Genomic DNA, 6,201 nt, shown 5'->3' with positions numbered 1-6,201 from the left:
CTACTGAAGACCTCTTAATCTACGGTCGAAGAGCCACAGCTACTGAGCCCAAGTACCACAACTACTGAAGCCTCATGCCTAAAGCCTGTGCTTCACAACAAGAGAAGCCACTGCAATGAGAAGCCTGTACACTACAGTGAAGAGAAGCCCCCACTTGCTGTGATTAGAGACCACTTGTGTGCAGCAATGAAGACCCAGCACAACCAAAAATAAATTAAAAAAAAAAAATCTCTCTTTGTCTCTCCCCTTCAATCTACAGTAAGACATCCAAAATTCAACAAAGTTACCTCTGCCCAACACACCAGGATGCCACAGAATTTCAAACATCTGTGTCTAAAAGAGAGTAGACTGGAACACATCAAGGAAGGAGAACTGTAGGAACAGCAGAATTGGTGGCTGCAATCCTGGCCCTCTAGCCATGGCAGCTGAATCCACAGCCCTAGAGGGCATGGCGGCAGCAGGGGAGGCAACACACAACTCTAGCAGCTCCAGTGGCCACAGACACCTGGGCAGCAGCAGCGGTGGGGCCTGGGGCCCCATCCTTCCTAACACTGAGGCATCCATATTCTCGGATCCTCCCCCAAGACTCGCAGTGGAGCCCAAGAACCTTCACACCAGCTAGAACAGAAGTGCCTGAGTGATCTGGGCTCCCCGTTATCCTAGCTCTCCCACCATGGGGTGGATCCTGTGACTCAGGGGAAATTAGTGGCAAGGAAAGGGCCCACCATCCCAGTGCAACGCCAGCAGCACTGGCAGAAGCAAGGCAGCAACGACCCCAGGGGCAGAAGAAGCTACAACGAAGGCACAGAGCCATATCTGTTACAGAGATGATAGCAAGTATTGGCTCTCAAATAAAACCAAAGGCAGCCCAGGTTAAGAAAAACCAAAAACTTGTACTATAGCACCACCTACCAGAAAAAAAGAAGAGCCTCTAACTTCTAATCTTTCACAACTTCAAAGGCGCAGGCAGAGGAATAGCTCATCAGGTGCTACGAATAATCAATTAACATTATACCACAAAAAGAAAATCAAACTTAAAGCACAGAATAATAATCTAACTGATAGAGAATTCAAAATAATTGTCATGAAGAAAGTCAATGAGCTACAATAAAATTCAGAAAGGTAGTTTAATGAACTCAGGAATAAAATTAATAAACAGAAGGAATACTTTATTAAACAGATGAAAACTCTAAAAAAAGAACCAAGCAGCTAAAGAACTCAATAAACAAGATGAAGGATGTATAAGAAAGCAATGGAAATGGACAAGATAATTACTGAGTTCAAAGATAGAATTCTAGAAACAATTGGAAGAGGAAAGATATATAAGATATTTTTAAAATGAAGGAAGTGATAAATGATAATGATAAAGGGTAAAATTCATCAAGAAGACATAACAGTGATTACTATATATGCACCTAACATGGGAACATCAAAGTATATAAAACAATTAACAGACCTAAAGGAAGGAATCGACAGCAACACAGTAACTGTAGAGGACTTGGATAGGTCATCCACACAGAAAGTCAACAAGGATATAATGGCCTTAAGTGAAACCTTAGACCAAACTGTTTTAATAAAGATTTGTATAGCGTATTCTATCCAATACAACATAATACACATTCTTCTCAAGTACATCTGGAACTTTCTCAAGGACAGATCTTATGTTGAAACACAAGTCTCAATAAATTTAAGAAGACTGAAATCATATCAATCATATTTCCCAATCACAACAGTATGAAACTAGAAATCAACTATAAGAAGAAAACAGGAAAAAATTCCAAATATGTGGAGACTGAACAACTTGATACTGAACAACCATGAGTTAATGAAGAAATCAAAGGAAAAATAAAAAATTACCAAAAGACATGAAAATTCAATACACCAAAACCTATGGGATACAGCAAAAGCAGTACTAAGAGGGAAGTTTATATCAGTACAAATCTACCTCAAGAAACAAGAACACTCTAAAACAAAAAATTTAACTTTATATCTAAAAGAACAAGAAAAAGAAGAACAAATGAAGCCCAAAGTCAGTGGAATGAAGAAAATAATAAAGATCAGAGAAGAAATAAATGAAATAGAGATTTTAAAGACAATAGAAAAGATCAATGAAACTAAGAGCTGGTTCTTCAAAAGGATAAATAAAACTGTCAAAATTTTTGCTAGATTCACTAAGGGAAAAAAGAGAGAAGGTCCTCAAAATAAAATCAGAAATGAAACAGGAGAAATAACAACAGATACCACAGAAATACAAAAGATTATAAGAGAATATTATGAGCAGCTATATGCCAACAAATTAGACAACCTATAAGAAATGGACAAATTCTTAGAATTGTACAACCTTCCAAGACTGAATCATGAAGAAATGGAAAATCTGAACAGAGTGATAGCAAGTACAGAGGTTGAAACAATAATCAAAAAGCTCTCAAAAAACAAAACTCTTCGAGGAAAACATAGGCAGAACACTAGATGACATAAATCAAAGCAAGATGCTCCATGACCCACTTCCTAGAGTAATGGAAATAACAACAAAAGTAAACAAGTGGGACCTGATTAAACTTAAAAGCTTTTGCACAGCAAAGGAAACTATAAGCAAGATGAAAAGACAATCTTCAGAATGGGAGAAAATAATAGCAAATAAAACAACTGACAAAGGATTAATTTCCAAAATATACAAGCAGCTCATACAACTCAATACCAGAAAAACAAACAACCCAATCAAAAAGTGGGAAAAAGACCTAAACAGGCATTTCTCCAAAGAAGACATAAAGATGGCTAACAAACTCATGAAAAGATGCTCAACATTGCTCAATATTAGAGAAATGCAAATAAAAATTACAATGAGATATCACCTCACACCAGTCAGAATGGCCATCTTCAAAAAGCCTACGAACAATAAATGCTGGAGAGGGTGTGGAGAAAAGCGAATGCTCTTGCACTGTTGGTGGGAATGTAAATTCATACAGCCACTATGGAAGCCAGTAGGAGATTCCTTTAAAAACTAGGAATAAAACCACCATATGACCCAGCAATCTCACTCCTAGGCATATACCCTGAGGAAACCAAAATTGAAAAAGACACATGTATCCCATTGTTCATTGCAGCACTGTTTACAATACCTAATACATGGAAGCAACCTAGATGTCCATTGGCAGATAAATGGATAAAGAAGTTGTGGTACATATACACAATGTAATATTACTCAGCCGTAAAAAGGAATGCATTTGAGTCAGTTCTAGTGAGATGGATGAACCTAGAGCCTATTATACAGAGTGAAGTAAGTCAGAAAGAGAAAGGTAAATATCATATACTAATGCATATATGGGCTTCGCTTGTGGCTCAGCTGATAAAGAATCCGCCTGCAATGCGGGAGACCTGTGTTCAATTCCTGGGTTGGGAAGATGCCCTGGAGAAGGGAAAGTCTACCCGCTCCAGTAATCTGGCCTTGAGAATTCCATGGACTGTATAGTCTGTGGGGTCACAAAGAGTCGGACATGACTACGAGGCTTTCACAATGCATATATACAGAATCTAGAAAAATGGTACTGAAGAATTTCTTTTCAGGACAGAAATGGAGAAACAGACATAGAGAATAGACTTAAGAACATGGGAAGAGGGGAGGAGAGGGTGAGATGTATGGAAAGAGTAACATGGAAATTATGTTACCATATATAAAATAGATAGCTAAGGGGAATTTGCTGTATCTCTCAGGAAACTCAAACAGGGGCTCTGTATCAACCTAGAGGGGTGGGATGGGGAGGGAGATGGGAGGGAGGTTCAAAAGGGAGGGCATATATGTATACCTATGGCTGATTCATGTTGAGGTTTGACAGAAAACAACATAATTCTGTAAAGCAATTATCCTTCAATTTTAAAATAAATTAATTTTAAAAACTGATCTATCAGGGAATTGTGAACACTACTTATATATTTTAGGACATTACAGGAGTATTGTTAGTATTGTGACTATGTCAAAAGGAGGTCTGTCTTTGTGAGATGCATAATAAATATTTATGCAAAAATTTAAAAACAAAGCTCTCAAAAAACAAAAGACCAGGACCAGATAGCTTCACAAGTTAATTCTACCAAACATTAAAATATTTACTACCCATTCTTTTCAAACTCTTCCAAGAAAATTTAAAGGAGAGAATGCTTCCTAATTCCTTTTACAAGGCCAAAATCACCCTGACACCAAAACCAGCCAAAGACAACACAAAAAGATAAAAATTATAGGCCACTATATCTTATGAACATAGATGCAAAATACCTCAACAAAATATTATCAAACCAAATACAACAATATATTAAAAGGATTACACATCATGATCAGGAATGAAAAGAATGGTTCAACATCTGCAAAGTGATCAACATGATATATCACATTAACAAAAGGAAGGATAAAAACCATACAATCATCTCAATAAATGCAGGAGAAGCACTTAACATGATTGCACACCCATTTATGACAAAAAAAAAACTCTCAATAAAATGCATATAGAAGGAATGTACCTCAACAAATAAACCCCACATATGACAAACTCACAGCTGGTATTACACTCAATGGTGAAAAATTGAAAGTTATCCCTGTAACATCAGGAACAAGACAAGGTTGCCCACTCTTGCCACTCATTCAACATAGTACTGCAAGTCTTAGCCAGAACAATTAGGCAAGAAAAAAAAATAAAAAGCATCAGAACTGGGAAGGGAAAGGTAAAACTGTCACTATTTTCTGATGACACAGTTTTATAAATAGAAAACCCTAAAGACTCCATCAAAAAAAAACTTTAGAAACAATAAACAAATACAGTAAAGTTGCAGGATACAAAACCAATATACAAAAATCTACTGCATTTCTGGGACTTCTCTGATGGTCCAGCAGTTAAGACAATGCTTGCAATGCAGGGAGCATGGGTTTGACCCCTGGCTGAGGAACTAAGCCAGTATAGGAACTAAGCCTGGCTGTATAGCATGGCCAAAAAAAACCCCCAAATCTATTGCACTTCTATACACTAATAATCAACTAGTAGAAAGAGAAATTAAGGAAACAATCTCATTTACAATTGCAACAAAAAGAATATACCTAGGAATAACTTTAACCCAAGAGGTAAAAGACGTATACCCTGAACTATAAGACATTGTGTTGAAAGAAATTAAGGAAGACACAAAGAAGTGGAAAGATATTCCATGCTCATGGACTGGAAAAAACTAACATTGTCAAAATGTTCATATTACCTAAACCAATCTACAGACTCAGTGCAATCTTTATCAAAACACCAAGGACATTTTTCACAGAATTAAACAAATGTTTTTCTAAAATTAAATGGAACCACACAAGGCCCCGAATAGCCAAAGTAATCCCAAGAAAAAAAGAACAACGCTGGAGGTATCACACCCTCTGATTTCAAACTATATTACAAACTATAGTAAGGGTATTGGCAACATGGTATTGGCAAAACAGCATGGTATTGGGGGTGGGGGAGTGTGGAATACAGAGATCAACAGAATAGAACTGAGAGCCCAGAAATAAACCCATCCATAGGTGAACAATTTGCAACAAAGGAGAAAAGAATATACAATGGAGAAAGGATAGTCTCTTCAATTACTGGTGCTGGGAAAATTAGACGGTCACATGCTAAAAAAAAAGTGAAACCAGACCACTATTTCACACTATACACAAAAACTACCTCACAATAGATTAAAGTCTTATGTGAAAGACCTGAAACCATAAAACTCTCTAAAAGAAAACCTAGGCAATAAGCTCTTTGACATCAGTGTTAGCAATATTTTTCTAGATGTGTCTCCTCAGGCAAGGGAAACAAAAGCAAAAAATAAACAAATGGAACTGTATCAAATTAGAAAGCTTTTGCACAGCAAAGGAAACCATCAATAAAACAAAAAACAACTTACGGAATGAGAGAAGATATTTGCAAATGGTTATAATAAGGACTCGGACAACTCAACATAGAAAACCAAAACAGCTCAACTTAAAAATGAGCAGAGGAGCTGAATAGACATTTTTTCAAAAAAAAATACAGATAGTCAACAGGCACATGAAAAGATGTTAGCATGACTAATATTAGGGAAATGCAAATTAAAAACACAATGAGGTATCACCTCATGCCTGCTAGATTGGCTATTATCCAACAGACAAGAAATAAGTGTTGGTGAGGACGTGGAGAAGAGGGAAAACTTATACCCTGG

Source organism: Bubalus bubalis, chromosome 1 (assembly GCF_019923935.1).
Source record: "Bubalus bubalis isolate 160015118507 breed Murrah chromosome 1, NDDB_SH_1, whole genome shotgun sequence".
Taxonomy (NCBI): Eukaryota; Metazoa; Chordata; class Mammalia; order Artiodactyla; family Bovidae; genus Bubalus; species Bubalus bubalis.
The sequence above is the reverse complement of the archived record's forward strand: the minus strand, read 5'-3'. Positions refer to the sequence as shown.